The following is a 19,125-nucleotide window of genomic DNA, read 5'->3' on the forward strand; positions in this document are numbered from 1 at the left end:
GATGCTTTTGTTGCAAATGTCACAAATTTCCCTCTAGAAAATAAAATAGTGGCTTAAAAGATTTACTACCTTGAGGATATGTGATAAAAGAATATTAAATCTCTATGGCAATCATTTTGGTTTCAATTGTGGTTGAACATACCACCACATTTTTCTGAAACTGTAAATATTTTTCCACTTTTCCCTACTGTAAAATTTGACTTTAAGAAGAATCCATTCACTGAATGTTGCTGGACAAACTATGGGCTGTTTCCTTTTTAGCCTCTATAATTGTACAAATAAAATTAGGCTAAAATAAAATATCAATGGCAACCTTAAGAGAATAAGTATTGTGAGAAGATAATTTAGAAAAATCAAGAAGCAGAGGAAAAGTCAATATATGTTTAAGTTTTCTTTGTTCTGGGTCCTCAAGGCAGTATGGAGTGTTGAATGCAGTTAACCCCTTTTGTATATGTGATGATGTAAAAACATTAATTCATTTTCCCAAATCTGTCAATTACGAGGTATCAATTTCATATTCAGTTTCTTGGGAATATTAATTTACATGCTCCACAGAAAGGAATTAAGCTGTCCCCTGTGCCCTTAGTGTAATGGTTATATAAGCATGGGGCTTACATTTAGCAGTGACTGTTACCATTGTTTCTTCTCAATCCCAACACTGTCTTCACAGCAGACTTGGGCCCCATAACAAAGGATCCAAGGAGTACGGTTGAATGTACTCTAATAGACCAATAATTTTGGCAACAGGGAACTAATATGATAGTCAATTTATGCTCTAGTTCTTATTTATGAAAAATTTTTATTTTTGAGGTAGATATATATTTTGCTTTGGCAATCCTAAGCATATTAGGACTTCTCTGTTTCCCACTGTCAGCTTGTGTTTATTCCTTTGTGCATCTGTGTATACATACATCTATTTTCCAAATTATAAGTTCCATTAAGCACAGCAACTGTAATTTCTAACACTGTATTCATTATGCTAGAAAAGCAACCTCTTAACATACTGTTTGGCACATATATATATATTTATTTATATGTCTATATATGTATATATAAACATTTTAATATTTATTGTTCTTATTTTATTAAATAATACGAGAGCATCTTTCTTATGAAAAGCTAATGAAACTTTTTATTTCAATTTTTCTTACTCAAATGTGATATTCAAGATTTTAAATTTTATTTTTGTTTATTAATTATATTCATTTTAACTGATAAGTTAAAACAAAAATTGGATATATTAATAGGTTATCATGTGATGTTTCCATAGATGTATACTGTCTGTAATTTTTAAATGAGGTTATATATATATATTTACATATATATCCATTTCCTCAAACATTAATCACTTCTTTATGGTTAAAACATTCAAAATCTTTTCTTCTAGCTTTTCAAAGTACATAGTCCATAATTGTTATCCATACAAGAGCATACCAGAACCCCTTACTCCTGATTTTGTGCCCATTGATCAATCTCTCACCGGTCTTCCCTTCCTGCTACTCTCCCCAGCTTCTAATTATAAACATTCTACTCTCAACTTCTATGAAATCATCTTTGTTAGCTTCAACATATGAGCAACAAGGTTTTTTAGACTGTCTTATTTTACTTAACATAATAATCTCTAGTTCATCCATACTGTCAAAAATGAGAGGATTTCCTCTTTCAGTGGCTGGATTATATATCATTATGTATAGATATCACATTTTTTTATCCATCCATCACTTGATGGAGATTTAGATTGATTCCATATCTTGACTAGTTTGAATAGTGCTGCAATAACCCTCGAGTACAGATGTCATCCAACATAATAATTTCAGTTCTTTTGTATATACACCTGTAGTGACATTGCTTAACCATATATTTGCTTATTTTTAATTTTTTGAGAAATCCTCCTACTACTTTTTCTACCTTGTATAATAATTTACATTCACACAGATAGTGAATAAGGGCTCCCTTTTCTCCACACTCCAAATTCTCCCCTTATCTTTTGATAATAGCCATTCAGACTACAGTGAAGTGATATATCATTGTGGTTTGGATTTCCAATCTTCTGATGATTAGTAATGTTGAAATTTTTTCATATAACTCGACTATTTGTATTTCTTCTTCTGACAAATGCTTATTTAGGTCTATTGCACATTTTAAATTATTTATTTATATATATTTATTTATTTGAGATAGGCTCTTGCTATGTATTCCAGACTTGCCTTAAAATCACTATTAGCTCAGGCTGGCCTCCAACTCACAGTGATCCTCTTGGCTCGGCCTAATGACTACTGAGATTATACATATATCCAAAATCTCATCATGCTCTGCAAAATTCAGCAAGGTTTTATTTTCAGTTCTGGGAATCAAACCCAGGGCTTCATGCACAGTAACCAAATGCTGTACAGGCCCAGCCCTTGAACATTTTTATTGGATAATCTGTATGATTTTTTTTGCTATTTTTCTATTTAAGTTTCTTATATAACCTGCATATTAACCCCTTTATCAAATATACAGTTTGCAAATACTCCTCCCATTCTCTAGGCTGTCTCTTCATGGTGTTGTTTCCTTGCTATACAGAAGACTTTTATTTTGTTGCAGTCCCATGTACCAATTTTTGCTTTTTTGTCTGTGCTTTTTGGAATCATATAAAATATCCTTACCAATTCCAATGTTCTGGAACATATCTTTATGTTTTCTCCTGGTAGTTTCATTTTTCAGGTCTTACATTTAGCTCTTTAATACATTTGAGTTTATTTTATACATGCTGGTATAGTTTACATCTGTGGTGACGCCCAAAATTGCATATGGGTGGAAGGTGAGTGGATTGATCCACTGATGAGTTCATGGTTGAGTGTGCTGATAGTAGATAAAGCTTGGTCAGAACAGACATGTCTCTGGGAGCAGGACCTGGAAGGATATATCTTCCACACTAGCTCCCTTTGCTCTCTGCTTTCTGGCCTCCTTGACAAGAGCAGGTTTTCCCCATGGCAGGCCCTACTACCAGGCCATTTCCGCATTTGAGCCTGCCAGCCATTGCCCGAAACTTCTGAAACTGTGAGCCAAAATAAACCTCTCCTTTAAGTTGTGCTTCTGGGGTACCTTTTCTCAGTAATACATGTTAAGAGATAGACATCTATTTTTATTCTGCTTATGAATATCCAATTTTCTCAGCACTATTTATAAAAAATTTTTTTCCTTTCTACAATGTGCATTTTTACAACATTTGTCAAATATCAGGTGACTATTTTACTTCTGGATTCTCTATTTTATGAAACCATGGTTTTTGTGTGTTTAATTTTGATTACTACAGCTTTGTATTATATTCTGAAGGGAGGTTGTGTAATGCCTCCTGATTTTTTATTTTCTCAAGATTGATTTACATACTTGGGGTTTATTTGTGGTTACGGTGGAACTAGGATTTTTCTGTGATGTTTTGATAGGGACAGCATTAAATCTGTCGATTGCTTTGAGCAGTATGCACACTTTAACAATGCTGATTCTTCCAATCAATGAATACAATATGTCTTTCCAAATTTTTTGTGTATCCTCTTTGATTTCTTTCATCAATATTTTATAGTTTTTATTATAGTCATTTGATCTCTTGTTAAATTTATCCCTAAGAATTTTATCATTTTTATAACTAACATAAATGAGATTTCTATTTCAGAAAATTAACTATTGGTATATTGTCTACTGATTCTTTGGGGTTTTCTATACACTAGGTCATGTTGTCTGCAAGCAATGTCAATTTGACTTCTTCCTTTCCAATCTGAATCCCCTTTCTTTCTCTTCATTATGTTAGTTTTTAACACAGTAAATTTAGTGATATATTTAGTCAAGCAACTTTTCTCTACCAGTATGAATTTTACTGCTAGTTTCAGTGTTTTTGGTAATTCAAAGTGACTTACTTGTCTTAAAAACTTGTATTATTCCTGAAAACAATGTCACCCATATTATTAGTGATACTCGTTTTCTGAATCAAATGGTCTTCTTGTTATAAATTTAAGTTTACATCAGGTAGAACTTCCAAATACGTAATCAAAACTATTTATAGATGCAAAATGTTATCTTCAAAGTAATTTAAACACAAGAAAGACAAAGAAAAATAGATTGAGGTTATGATTTCTAGCCCTAAAGGGTGGTAATAACACAGACAAACACTGGAGAAGCTCAAAAGGGATATTGTGGGGAGGTTCATGCATTTAAATTTGAGTATGTTTTGTGTAGAATCATGATAACATATTCAAGAGAAAATATTTTCAGGCTACTAGAAATAGGAATGGCTAGAGCTCTGTCAACTCAGCAACTATATCAGTTATTATTGCCCTGAGAACTGGGCATATGTCATTGTGAAAAATTTAAAGAGTATTTGTTAAATGCCCCTTATACTATAAGTTACTACCAGTGGATTTCTATACTAAAAGTATAGTACAGAAGTATTCACTGAAGATCAGTCTATACTCTTGTTAGGCTCCAGGTTCTTACTCTAAATGGATAATGAAACAATAATGAGTACAATAATGTTCTACCTATAATATCTATATAATTTTTAACTTCTTGTTTCATTTGCAATAGTTAGCAGAGGTTACATACTATTTCAACACCCTTTTTCTATATCTTCAATCTTTCACGCTTCTTTCAAACATTTTATTTAGCAAATCTCTGTTACACAAAATATTCCCACATTTTAGAACAACAGTATTTTTTTTTGGTACCAAAGATGGAACTCAGGACCTTGCACTTGTGAGACAGGCAAGGCACCACTGAGCTAAATCCCTGGGCCAGAACAACAATATTTTTATTGAACTTGGAAATTCTAAATCATAACAGACAGAACCAGAGTTGTCTGCTTTATATGTATTTTTTATAACATTTTGGATATAGGTTAATGACATTGATTTAAAAGCTAGATTAAAAAATTAAAGAATTCTAAGACACAAAATAAACTATTTTGCTTAAAAAACTAAATTTATGCTAATATTGATAAAAACATATTCTGAAAAATTAAATCCTAATATAATCTTTTGAGTAGACATTTAGAGATTAATTATATTTGCTTCTCGGGAAATATACATTTTTCTCTTACAGATGAGGACCACAAACATATACTGGAAAAATACTGTCATTTGCCTTGAATCTTGTTGTGAGTACACAAAATGAGACTGAAAGGCAGATTTAAGAGTTTTTACTTAATTTCCATGTTCTAAAATATATTTTAGCATGTTTTATAATTTGATCAGAATCAAGAAAAATGTTAGATTTGTGAAATTTTCATATATATGCAAAAATTAATTTATTCATTAATTCCACAGATGCAGAGACATTTGAAAATTCTGATTACATTATAACAGATAATTCCTAAATATATTGTTAGTAACAAAAATGAAACACTTCTTTTAATAATCATAGAGTAAGATTATTTCTTGTGCATAAGCAGCTGTTATATTTTCTTATATAGCTATATTTTATGTATAGAAAATTAATTTTTGACAAAACTTTGTTTTTAAGTTCTTATAATGTATTTTTATCATGGTTTATTCACATCCTAGTACATGATACAGGTGTAAAGGTAATCAGATAGCTGCAAAAAAGATAACTATGTTAATAAATTAAATTTTGCATCTAAATTTTGTTCTGTTCATTTTCATATTAGTAGCTTCTCATAGTTAATTTTTAAAGGAAAACCACTAGGGGTTGACCAAGCATCATTTCTCTATCTTCTCCTGTTCTGGCTACTAATACTACTTAGATTACATTAAAATTGTATACAAGTTTAACATAAATTGATTCATTAGTATTCTTGAAGAGTTTCCATTACTAGAATTATTTTAATAAAATTGAATTCAGGGCCGGGGATTTAGCTCAGTGGTTATGCCGCCTGCTGCACAAGCGCAAGGACCTGAGTTTGATCCCTGGTATCAAAAACAAAAAAACAAAAAACCAAATTCAATTCAATATAAAGTAATCATAGAAGTATTTATAAATCTCCCATTTTCATTGGCTTAAAGCATTAAATTATCTGCAATCCTTTCAAAATTTGAATAAAATTCAAATGCTATCTATGAATTGTATTAGTGTATTATTAGTCAGAGTTCTCCAGAGACACAAAACAAACATACATGTTGGAAGAGACTTATTGTAAGGAATTGGCTCATTTAATTATGGAGGCTGAAAATTTCACAATCTGCCTTCTGCAAGCTGGAGATCAGGAGCACAGGTGATGTATTTCAATTCAAGTTCAAAGGCCTGGGAACTAGGAGAGAAAATGCAGAGGGAGAATATAGATGTCCCAGCTCAAGCAGTCAGGTAGGAAGTGATAAATGGTGAATTTCTCCTTCTTTCACTTTCTTTTTTTCCAACAAGACCCTCAATGGATTGGATGGTGCACTTCTACATTGAGGAGGGCAGTCTACTTTACTGCATCCACTTACTTAAATGGTCATCTTGTTTGGAAACATCTTCAAAGACCCACCAGAAATAATGTTTAACCTAGCATCCCTCAGCATAGTCAAGTTATCATAGAATGAAGAATCACAAGAAGCGATGTTTTAATTCTCCTTGGAATTAAATACTGTAAAATTAACCTTCAATTTTTAAGACACAATACATAATTCTGAAAATAATGAGTCTCAGACTTTCTTGGAATTTGAAAATTGTGTGACAATGTAAAATTTATTGGCATAAAGTTAAATTTTTGTGCTCTTCTAATTTTTTCTAAAATCTAACCTCAGAAATCTTTATAACATAAATAATCACACTACAATTATGAGTATAATTTTATGTTCCAGTTATAAAGATTTTAAAGGAAATAGTTTCAACCCTTATGGATCTGGTTTATTAAGAAATTTGGGAAAATATAAATTAAATTATCAGTTGACATTTCCAAAACAAGGAGTAACTATATAATAAAGCTGTATTTTATTTATAAAAATGGAATAAATATTATTATGTATTTTTTCAGCTTTAATCACTGATGAAAGAAAAGCAGTTAAAAGAACTCAATGGTAAGTCCTCCCAACCTATTATATACAGGCAAGTCAATGTTTTCTTTTTTTTTTGCTACCAGGGATCTTTGCCGCTTGCCAGGCAGGCACTATGCCACTGAGCTAAATTTCCAGTCCAATGCTTTCTTATTTTTGAGTGCTTCTGGAGTCAAAGTGCTGTGCTTTTAATCTGAGCTTTGTCACTTGCTAATTATGTGACTCTTCAAAAACTAACCTTTATTAAGCCACAGTTATCCCCCATTCTGGAAAAATAGATACATAGTTCTTATCACTGATGATCACTCAGTGGATTAGCTGAGATGGTAGGATGGATAATAGCGCATTCTTGACAGAGAGATCCTATTCAATAAATGTCCAACTATTATTACAGGAAGAGTTTGGCACCTTGATGAATGGGTGGGACAAGATGGATTGTCTTCACAGTACTCTTACCATTATTCCACAGACAAACGACTTACTGCTATATACCATCCCCTCCTCTCTTATGTAACATTTCCTTCTTTCTTAGCTTTCAAATTATCCCTCAGAGGTTAGCTAAATTATCATATTTCAAGAATTTTGATTGTTTAATTCTAGAAATGTTTATAGAATTATAAATCATAATCATAATCATTATAATCCAATTCTTAGGCCTTGGAACTATACTGAATTCAATGAGGGATTTAAAAAAAATATAAAGGCCTGCTCTCTATCCTCAGAAGTGAGATCAGAGTGAACTTGCATAATTGAGTACAAAAAAAGAAGGAGATTAAAAGAAAGGAATGGAAAAAAAGAAGAAAAAAGGAGGCATGGCAGAGAAGAGGAGAGCTACATTCCCGCAAGCAATTCAAGGATGCCTTAAAATTGTAACCATATGTAATATATAATTGAACTACCTATTAGAGCACTTTTTATATTATATTTTAATGTCTTAAAACTAACTGTTCACTAATCTATTACACAATGCAGAAATTTATGGAATGGTATTTATGGTTAGAGTTCTCACATAGGGATTGTTACGGTGCATAAAGACACCAAGCACCAAGGATAAAGTTGATGATTCAACAGGACTATGTCTTTGGAGTTAGATATGACCAACAGAATAAGAAACCTGTAAACTGGCAAAAACTATACTTCTCACAGATAAATGTCCAATTTAAATGAATTTCCAAGGGACAGATTGATCCTACTTTGTTCAATTCTGATCTAGAATTGTGTAAAAGCTATGATGGTGTGGCAATTTTCAGCCAGTCTTCCCAGAATTGCTGCAAAAAGTGATCACTATTCACTTGGAGTGCAAAAGTAATTTTGTAATTTCATTCTGTTGTTACTAAGGGAGAGCTATAAAGTAGTTGTTATGAACATGCTTTTTATAATCTACAATAGAGGGATTGCAAATTAACCAGACCATTTATAAAATGGCACTTTGTTTCAAATTTTGCTAATACTTGTCATCAATAATGTGCTTAAGGTATATTGTTGGTAGCTGGAATAATTTGGTATAGATTTGTATATATGTGTGCTGAAGAATGATACTATCAAACATTATAAACCAAGATCAACCAAGATGAAGCCATCATCAGACTTGGGTCATTTCAGTGTCCTTTAAAATGTTCACTTTGTTCACAGTTTCTACCAGATATAGTCATTTAAATTATACTTTTAAAATTTTCATCAAGTCTGGGGTTATTTAATGTCTATAAAATAAATTTTAATGTGGAGGTCTAGCACTAATGATACTCTGTAGCTTGGGCTTAATTAAATTTCTCAAATATATAAATGCTTAGTAAAAATTTTGTAATTAATTTTTGATCTTCAACTTGTTTAACTATACTCTGAACTTTCCATTATCATGTTTACTTTTTTGCCTTTGTTTATTGTGATGGTTAATTTGTGTGTGTGTGTGTGTGGTACTGGGGATCGAACTCAGGACTTTGAGCTTGCAAAGCAGGTGCAGAGCCACTGAGCTACATCCCCGGCCCTGTGATGGTTAATATGGATTGTCAACCTGATTGGTTTGAGAGATGTCTAGATTAGTACAGGGGAACTTCTGGGTGGGTCATGACCTTGGGGACTATATCTGGGATTTGCCCCATTTTTCTCTGGCTCCTTCTCTGCTCTCTGCTTTCCAGGTGCCATGAGCTTGGCAGATTTCCTCCATCATGTCTTTCTACTAAGATGTTTTTGCCTTGGAGTCATTTGGCCATAGACTTAAACCATGAGCCAAAATAAACTCTATCTCATTTAAGTTGTATTAAGATCCTCATTTAAGTTTATGTTTTGGGTTGTATGTGAATGGTTTTATTATCTGTGGTAGGATTATCAACTTGCTAATGTCTTTGTTTATTTGGAGATTAAATGTGCTATAAACAGTTGAGATTAGGTCTCAAGTTTACAAGGGTGGACTTGTGATGGTTAATCTTAAGTGCCAACTTGATTAGTCAAGCAATGTTAGGAAGTACTCACTTCACCAGCACATATACTAAAACTGGAAGGATACAGAAAAGACAAGCATGCCCTCTGTGCCAAGATGACAGCCAAATTCCGTGTAGTGCTCCATATTTCTTGGTTAAAAATAAAATTGGGAAGGACCTGACAGGAAAACTAGAAACTACTGAGAAGCTGGAGAAGATGAACACAACACAGAGAAAAGAATGAAGCAATCTATAAAGCTAACCCTGACTCATGGAGAGGGAGACCTGTCTCTGCTAACATAAAATAAGTCCAGAGAGGGTCAGTAGCTCCAGGAAGAAACAATCAACTGGACAGGCAGTTTCATCCCCAAGAAAAGCACAGTTATTGTAAATTGCAAAAACAGCATGGGTTTTACTCTGAAAGTAACTCCTTCTGCATGGTAGGGTAGAGTTGGAGAAAAAAATCCAGTCCAGTGCCTGCCATATTTGACAGCAATTAGCCATCTTTGGGAAGGGGTTAACTGTTGAAGGCTGAGATACAGAACAACTACAGAAAAACTACACTTCAGGGTTTCTGAGGTCACTCTGTGTCATAGGTTATAGGTTTCCCTGTGAATCAGTCAGTGCCTACTACAGAAACAGATTTAATGCAAGATATAGAAATATATAAGAATTTACAAGATTGGTTTACAATGGCTGCCCAAAGAATTAAGTGTGGAAGAGTGCAAAAGGTCTGTCTGTGCACTGGAGTTCCAAAAGATCCAGTTAAAGGCCTGGAGCTCAGTATTATGTCCCATGCAAGTCTGTATCATGCAAAAAGGTCTGCTATGGAGGCTGAAGAGTCTGTGCTGGAAGCCAGGGGACAATGTCCAAAATGAAGGCAAAGACTGGAGCTCCTCTGAAGAAATAGAAGCAAGCCTTCCTTATTCATTTCCCTTTTATACAGTTATGATAACAATCCTCCCTACATTGGGTCTTCCACACCCAGAACTATGCTGATCCAATTTAGTTGGGTGCTCCTTACTTAAGTTGACACAATCAGTTAACTATCACATTCTGTGTCACCCATACATGCTCTGAGTGAGAGTTGGCTACAAGAAATAGTTGTGAAGAAGGCACAGGGTAGACCCCTGAGGAGTTTAAGCTCAGGCTGGAAAGGACATTGGTGTCTTGCTGTCCATGGAGAGAAGACAAGTTGGTTTTATGTGCCTTTTGGAGGGGCTGTGTCTGAAAGTGCTGGCATTAAGTCCATCAGACTGCTTGACCCACTTGCCCTGCTGTCTACGTGCAATACAGAGCTCAGTAGCGTGTTTCTTTCCCAATCTAACAACAGCTTGGATGGTTCCCAAAGCCTAGAGTGTATGAATGAAGGTGATTCTGCTGCAGGGAGGGTACCTCACAACCCCACAGGCAAAAGTTAGGCAGAGAAAGCCATGACTTGGGATACATACAGGGGCATGGAAATTAGGAGTAGTTGGAGTTAAATACAGGCTCAGAGAGAACATCATTGACCAACAATGTCCAGTAGGAAAGGCAGGGCAGGATTCAGGATTCATATACATGAATCAAAATATGAATATGGAAACAAAATAGGTCTTAATAGTGACTTACTGCCCCTCCCCAATATCGGGTGAATACCAGTACTACAGACTATAAAAAGAAATCACTCATTTAAAAATATGAAGGAATTTTTCTGAACTTATTTCTCTTTTTCTTCATTAGTTTTAGGAGGTTTTTTTTATTCTTCTTTTTTTCTTTAGTTTCCTGTTTTTTTCTTCTTTGTTATTTTATGTTACTTTTATCTAACTCTATTAATTATCTTTTACTCCTTAATAAGACCATTTACCTCACGTTTCTCTCATCTTCATTTTCTTTATTTTTCATTTTTCAAACTTTACTTCTTTCATTTTTCCCTTCACCACCCCTCCATCTTTACGATTATTACTATACACTTTAGGTATAAAATACAGTCACATTCATTATTGGGATCTTGTACCATTACATGAGTCTCTTGGTTCTTATTTTTTTTCCCCTTCCCTTGTGCTCCATTCACCCACTCCACGCTTCCCTATTTGCTTTCCCTATTTCCCTATTTCCATTTTTTCCATTTCTTATCATTTTTCCTTTTCCTTCTTTCCTTTCCCCTGCCCCTCCCACTACCCCTACCCCTTTGGACCTTTTCTTCCTATTTCACATTATCGATTATTCATTCTAATCATTGGTACATTTTAGGTATACAATATAATGACATTCATCATTGGAAATTTGCACCTTTACATAGTCTCTCTTGGTTCTTATTTTTCACCCTTGCCCAGCCCTCCCTTGAAGCCCTCCATTCCTCCCTATTCACAAAGATTTTGTTCCTATTTTTCCATTTTCTCATATTAATCCCATTCCCTTCTATCCTTTCCCCTACCCCTCCCACTTGCTTCCCCTTTGCCCTTTTTCTTCCTATTTCACATTACCTATTATACATTTTAGTCCTTATTTACACTTTCAGTTTCTCACACCAGAGAAACTATTCGGTATTTATACATGTGTGTCCTATTTATTTCACTTAAGAGTATCACCTCAATGTGCATCCATTTAGCAATAAATGTCTCTAATTTCTCATTTTTTATGGCTGAGTAGTACTCCATTTTATTTTTTAAAAAACACATTTTCATGATCCAGTCTCCAGTTGATGGGCATTTGGGCTGTTTCCAAGTTTTAGCTATTACAAACTGTGCTGCTATGAACACAAGTGCACATATATCACTGTGGTATGATTCTTTTAATTCTTTGGTGAAGATACCCAGCAGGAGAATAGCTGGGTCAAATGAGACTTCCAGTCCTAGTTCTTTGAGGTATTTCCATACTGATTTCTATATGTAAATATTTAGTTTGTCTTTGTGTCTATATTATAATTACAGAACATTTTTCTATTATGTATAGTGGTTGCTTTCACTGTTTCTTACAGTATATCAATATCCAGTCTGTCTTTGACTCCATTATTGTTGCTGATTTCATCACTACTGCCAGGGGGGCACAGTTGTTGCTATAAACTGGTTTTTACTCTATGTCAATATCTGGTTTGTCTTTGTGTTATCAACAATACTGTGGTTAATTTCCAAATAATTTGGCACCAGGACAATTACACTGCACTCTTTCTTCCCCAAATTAACAGAAGTGGCAGCATACTGGCACAGAGGAAAAGGCCTATAGTTAGCCACACCCAGAGTGCATCAGTGGAAACCAGACATATGCAAAGCAAAAATTGTAATACACCACATAAATATAAGGAAAACTCACATAATCATCTCAATAGACACAGAAGTGGCCTTTGACAAAACCCAACATCCATTTGTGATTTTAAAAACTCATGAAGAAAATAGGTGCAGAATAACTTGATCTCAATTTGGTAAGAGCCATTTATGATGAATCTATTGTCTACATCAAATCAAATGGGGAAAAACAGAAAGCCTTTCCTCTAAAATCAAAAACACTATGTCCATTATCACCATTCCTGTCAAATTTGGTACTTGAAAGTTTAGCCAGAAGCAGTTAGGTAAGAGAAAGAAAAGGGAAATGTATAGGAAATTAGAGGTCAATTTATCCTTATTTGCAGATGACATGATCCTTTAGATAGAAGACCCAAAAGACTCCTGGAACCAAATTTAGCAAGATGACAGAATACAAAATAAACACAAAAAAATTAATAGCATTCTTGTACACCAAGAATGAACCCATCAAGAAAGAAAGTAGGAAAACAGTACCATTCACAATACCTTGAAGAAGAATTAAATACTTAGTAATTAACCTAATAAAAAAAGTGAAATGCCTCTATAATGAAAAAATATAGTACTTTGAAAAATGAGATTGAAAATGACATCAGAAAAAGGCAAAATATCTTCTGTTCATGGATAGCCACAATCAACATTGTCAAAATGGCCGTATTTCCAAAATTAACATATAGATTTAATACAGTACCAACAAAAATATCAACAGCTTTCCTCACAAAACTACAGAAAGCAATACTAAAATTCATGGGAGATGCAGAATAGCAAAAGCAATCCTAGTCAAGAAAAGAAAAGCAAGAGGCATCACAATCCCAGGCTTCAAATTATGGTATTCACAAAAAAACAAACATGTGGATTAGTGGAACTGAATATAGGATGCGGAAACAACCCTAGGCACATCCACCACATCTAAATACAGGATGGAAAATCAATCTCAGACATACTGGATTTTTTTTTTTAGTTTCTCTTGGGTTTTTTTTTATTTTTAAATTAATTTTATTGGTACACTTTAGGTATACAATTTGTTTACATTTATCATTGGATGTTTATGTCTGTACATGATATATCTTGGTTCTTATTTTTTCCCCATTACCTGTGCACCTTTCACCCCCTCCACCCTTCCCTATTTACATAGATTTCATTTCCATTTTTTTTTTCTTTTCTCATAGGTTTTCCTTTCCCCTTCCCCTTCCTTCACTCCTTTGTCTTTGGACCTTTTTTCCTATTTCAAATTATCAATTATTCATTTTAATCATTTTAACTCTTGTTTACATTATCAGTTTCTCTAGAGAAAAAACTATTCTAGAAAAAACTATTATTTTCTCTAGAGAAAAAACACTAGAGAAACTATTTGGTTACATGTGTGTCCTATTTATTTCACAAGAGTATGGCCTCGCTATGCATCCATTTAGCTATAAATGACTCTAGTTTTTTGTACTTTATGGCTGAGATGTAACCCCATTTTATATAAAAACACACATTTTCTTTATCCAGTTTCCAGTTGATGGGCACTTGGGCTGCTTCCAAGCTTTAGCTATTACAAACTGTGCCGCTATGAACATGGGTGCACATATATCACTGTGGTATGATTCTTTTAATTCTTTTGGGAAGATACCCAGCAGGGGAATAGCTGGGTCAAATGGGACATCTAGTCCTAGTTCTTTGAGGTATTTCCATAATGACTTCCACAGTAGTTGCACCAGTCTGTACTCCCACCAACAATGGAGAAGGGTTCCTTTTTCCCCACAACCCGGCCAGCATTTATTATTTGTTGATTTCTTGATAACAGCCATTCTTTCTGGGGTGAGGTCGAATCTCAGGGTTGTTTTCATCTGAATCTCTCGAATGACGAGTGATGTTGAACATTTTTTCATATATTTGTTTGCTGCTTTTACTTCTTTGTCTGAGAAATGTCTGTTCATTTCAGATGCCCAGTTTTGAATTGGGTTTTTGAATTTGGGGGGTCTGATTTTTTTCAGTTCTTTATATGTTCTACATAGTAGTCCTTTGCCTGAGGTACAGCTACTAAAAATTTTTTCCCATATTATAGGTTGTCTGTTAGCTCTGTTGGTGGTTTCTTTTGCAGTGCAGAAGCTTTTTAATAAGATGGTATCCCAGTTGTTGATTCTTTCTGCTAGTTTCTGTGCTACTGAGGTTTTGTTCATGAAGTCTTTTCCTATGACAATGTCTTCAAGAGTTCTACCTAACTTATCTTCCAGCAAGTTTAGTGTTTCTGTCTTAATTTTTATATCTTTAATCCACTTCGATCTTAGTTTAGTGCATGGTGATAGTTATGGGTCTAGTTTTCATCTTTGGCAGGATGAAATCCAGTTTTTCCAACACCATTTATTAAATAGGCTATCTTTCCTCCAACGATGGTGGTTGGCTCCTTTGTCAAAGATGAGGTGGCTGAGCATGTCTGGAGTTGTTTCTGGATCTTCTAATCTATTCCACTGATCTTCAGGTCTGTTCCTTTGCCAGTACCATGCGATTTTATCACAGTAGCTTTGTAGTATAGTTTCAAGTTGGGGATTGTAATACCCCCAGCCATGTCTCTGTTGCTTAGAATTGTTTTAGCTATTCTAGGTCTCTTGTGGTTTCAAATGGGAATTTTTGGATTGTTTTCTCGAGTTCTGTGAAGTATATTGTTGGAATTTCAATTGGCATTGCAGTGAATCTATATAGTAGTTTTGGAAGTATGGCCATTTTCAGTATATTGGTTCTTCCTACCCAGGAGCAAGGGTTGTCTTTCCATTTTCTTGTATACTCTTCAATCTCTTTTTTCAAAGTGCTGTAGTTTTCAGTGTAGAGATCTTTTGTTTCCTTTGTTAGATTGATTCCTAGATATTTCATTTTTTTGGATGCTATTGTAAAAGAAATTGTTTCTGTAATTTCTCTCTCAGTGAGTCTGTTATTTGTGTACAAGAAGGCTATTGTTTTTTGAGTGTAGACTTTGTATCCAGCTACTCTACTGAATCTGTCAATTAAGACTAGAAGTCTTCTGGCGGAGTTTTTTGGGTCTTCTATGTAAAGTGTCATATCGCCAGCAAATAATGACAGTTTAATAAAGATAGTTTCCTATCTTTATTCCTTTTATTTCTTTCTCTTTTCTAATTGCTGTGGCTAATATTTCCAGAACAATATTGAACAGGAGTGGTGATAGTGGGCATCCTTGTCTTGTTCCTGATTTTAGCGTGAAAGTTTTCAGTTTTTGACCATTTAGTATGATGTTGGCTGCTGGTTTTTAATAGATAGCCTTAATCAGGTTAAGATAAAGACCTTCTATTCCAATTTTCTGTAGGGTTTTTATCATGAATGGGTGTTGGATTTTATTGAATGCCTTTTCTGCATCTATTGAGATGATCATATGGTTTTTGTCCTTGACTCTGTTAATATGGCGTATTACATTTATTGATTTACAAATGTTGAACCATCCTTGCATCCCTGGGATAAATCTGACTTGGTCAGGGTGTATGATCTCCTTGATGACCCTCTGTATTCTGTTTTCCAGTATCTTGTTTAGGAGTTTTGCACCTATGTTCATTAGGGAGATTGGCCTGTAGTTCTGTTTTTGGGTTGGGTCTTTCCCTGGTTTTGGAATCAAAGTAACACTTGCTTCCAGGAATGAATTTCAACGTATTGCTTCCTTTTCAATTTCCATGATAAGTTTAAAGAGTAATGGTGTTAGTTCTTCTTTAAATGACTTGTAAAATTCAGCAGTGAATACATCCGGACCTGGGATTTTCTTTGTTGGCAAATATTTTATTACATTTACAATTTCACTCATTGTAATTGGGGTGTTTAGAATTTCTATATCTTCTTCATTAAACTTTGAGAATTCATATGTATCTAGGAATCTGCCCATGTCTTCTGTGTTTTCCATTTTATTGGAGTAGAGGTTCTCAAAGTAGGTATTGATGATCCTCTGGATTTCTCTTGGATCTGTTGTGACTTCACCTTTTTCATTCTTAATTGCATGTATTTGTGCCTTTTCTTTCTTTCTTTGATAAGGTTGGCTAAAGGTTTATTGATTTTATTTATTCTTTCAAAAAATCAACACTTTGATTCATCTATTTTTTGAATTGTTCTCTTAGTCTCCATTGCGTTGATTTCTGCCCTGATCTTTATAGTTTCCTCTCTTGTATGAGCTTTGGATTCATTATGCTCTTCTTTTTCTAGGAGCTTGAGGTTCTGCATTAGGTTATTCATCTGAGTTTTCTGTTTTCCTAATATGGGCATTCAATGCTATGAATTTCCCTCGTAGAACTGCTTTCATTGTGTCCCACAGATTCCTGTATGTTGTACTGGCATTTTTATTTACTTGTAGAAACTGTTTAATTTCTTCTTTAATTACTTCTGTGACCCATTGGTTGTTCAAGAGGGTGTTATTCAGTTTCCATGTGTTGGTTGGGGTTTTGCGGTTTCTTATGTTATTGATCTCCAATTTTATTGCACTATGTTCTGATAATATACAGGGGGTAACTTCTGTTCTTTTACATTTACTTAGACATGTCCTATGAGCTAGCATGTGGTCTATTCTGGAGAATGACCCACGTGCAGCTGAAAAGAATGTGTATTCCAATTTTGTGGGGTGGAACACTCTGTAAACATCTATTAAGTCCATTTGTTCAATAGCGTGGTTCAGTTCTAGAATTTCCTTGTTAACTTTTTGTCTAGATGATCTGTTTATTTGTGATAGTGGGGTATTGAGGTCCCCCACTACAATTGTGTTAGTGTTTATTTGGATTTTCATGTCTATTAATATTTGTTTTGTATAGTTGGGGGCATTCGTATTTGGTGCATATATATTTAGGATTGTCATCTCTTCCTCTTGGATTGTTCCTTTCACAAGGATGTAGTGACCATCTTTGTCTCTCTTAATTAGTTTTGGTTTGAAATCTGCTTTGTCTGCAAATAAGATTGCTAACCCTGCTTCCTTCTGGATTCCTGTGGCATGGAGAACTGTTTTCCATCCTTTTACTTTCAATCTATGAGTTTCTTTTTGAGCTAGGTGTGTTTCTTGTATACAGCATATTGTTGCATTTTCCTTTTTAATCCATTCTGCCAGTCTATTTCTTTTGATTGGTGAATTCAGGCCATTAACATTGAGGGTTATAATTGATAGATATTGATTTATCCTTGCCATGATGTTTTACTTTTGTTGGCTCTTTTATTTCTTATTTTTCCCCCTTTCCCTTTGTGTCTTACCTTGCCTGGTGGCTTCCCTCTTTTGGGCCTCATGGAGTTGTGGCCTTCATTGCTTTTTTCTAGGATATTGTTTAGAATTGCTTGTAGTGCTGGTTTGGTGTTCATGAAATTTCTCAGGTGTTCTTTGTCGTGGAAGTATCTAATTTCCCCATCGGTTTTGAAAGATGATTTTGCAGGATACAACAGTCTAGGTTGAAAGTTATTTTCTTTTAGGGCTTGAAATACTTCACTCCAGGCTCTCCTTGATTTGAGGGTTTGTGTTGAAAAATCTGCTGTAATTCTGATGGGCTTTCCTTTGTAGGTGATTTGTTTCTTTTCTCTAATTCCCTGTAGGATTTTGTTCTTCTTTTGGGTTTCTGGGATCTTGACTATTATATGTCTAGGGATAGATTTTTTGATCATGGCTAGTTGGAGTTCTATATGCCTCACTTATCTGTATGTCCAATTCTCTACCTCTGTCTGGGAAGTTTTCCACTATTACTTCTGTGAACAGTTTTTTTATGTCAATTGTGCCTTTTCCTGTTTTTTCATGGATTCCTATCAGTCTTATGTTATTCTTCTTTGCATCGTCTAGCAGTTGTTGTATTGATTTCTCATGGTTCCTTACTATTTTTAAGAAATCTCTATTTTCATGGTCTCTAAACACGATTCTGTCTTCTATATCTGATATTCTATCTTCAGATTCCCTTAATCTGCTGTGGATACTTTCAATGGAGTTTTTGATCTCCTGAATATCTGTTTGAGTCTGTTTCATGGCTTCCATTTCTTTCTTATGTTGGGCGATCATGGTTTCCATTTCTTTCTTATGCTGGGTATTCACGGCTTCCAGCATGTTTCTGAGCTCATCTATTTTTTTATCTGTTTCTGTTCTAGATCCTCTAATCATGTCTTTCACTCTGCTCACCATCTCTGTGGATATCTGGGAGATTATTTCTGCTTTGAATTTTTCTAGAGCCTCATTTATGTTTTGTTACTTCCTGTGCTATCAGTTCAGGGTATCCAGGTGGTTGCTTATGGGACTTTTCCATCTCATTTCCCTCAGGATTTACCCTTGGTGTGGTGGAAGTCTGAGTTTGTGCCTTGCTTAAATGTCTTCTCATTTTTGCTTTTGGTACTGTCCTTGGTTTAACTCCTGGGTTGATAGTTTGGAATTGCTTATTGTAGGTATTTTTGTTGCTTGTAATTAGAACGCTTATGGAATGATTGCTTCTCAGAGGTATCTTCCAGATATAGCTGATCTTTAAGTTTTGAGTC

The 19,125-nt window shown here is 34.4% G+C and overlaps 1 non-coding gene across 1 annotated transcript; it reads left to right on the forward strand.

Moving 5' to 3' along the window:
• Nucleotides 1-9,429: 9,429 nt before the first annotated feature.
• On the forward strand, nt 9,430-9,537 carry LOC147824162 (U6 spliceosomal RNA). Its single transcript, XR_015442781.1, has one exon. It is a non-coding gene; the product is annotated as a U6 spliceosomal RNA (small nuclear RNA).
• Nucleotides 9,538-19,125: the final 9,588 nt, after the last annotated feature.

The sequence above is a fragment of the Heterocephalus glaber genome, unplaced genomic scaffold, assembly GCF_053883595.1.
Source record: "Heterocephalus glaber isolate CG9 unplaced genomic scaffold, H.glaber_assembly_v1.0 deba00001553, whole genome shotgun sequence".
In the NCBI taxonomy this organism is placed as follows: Eukaryota; Metazoa; Chordata; class Mammalia; order Rodentia; family Bathyergidae; genus Heterocephalus; species Heterocephalus glaber.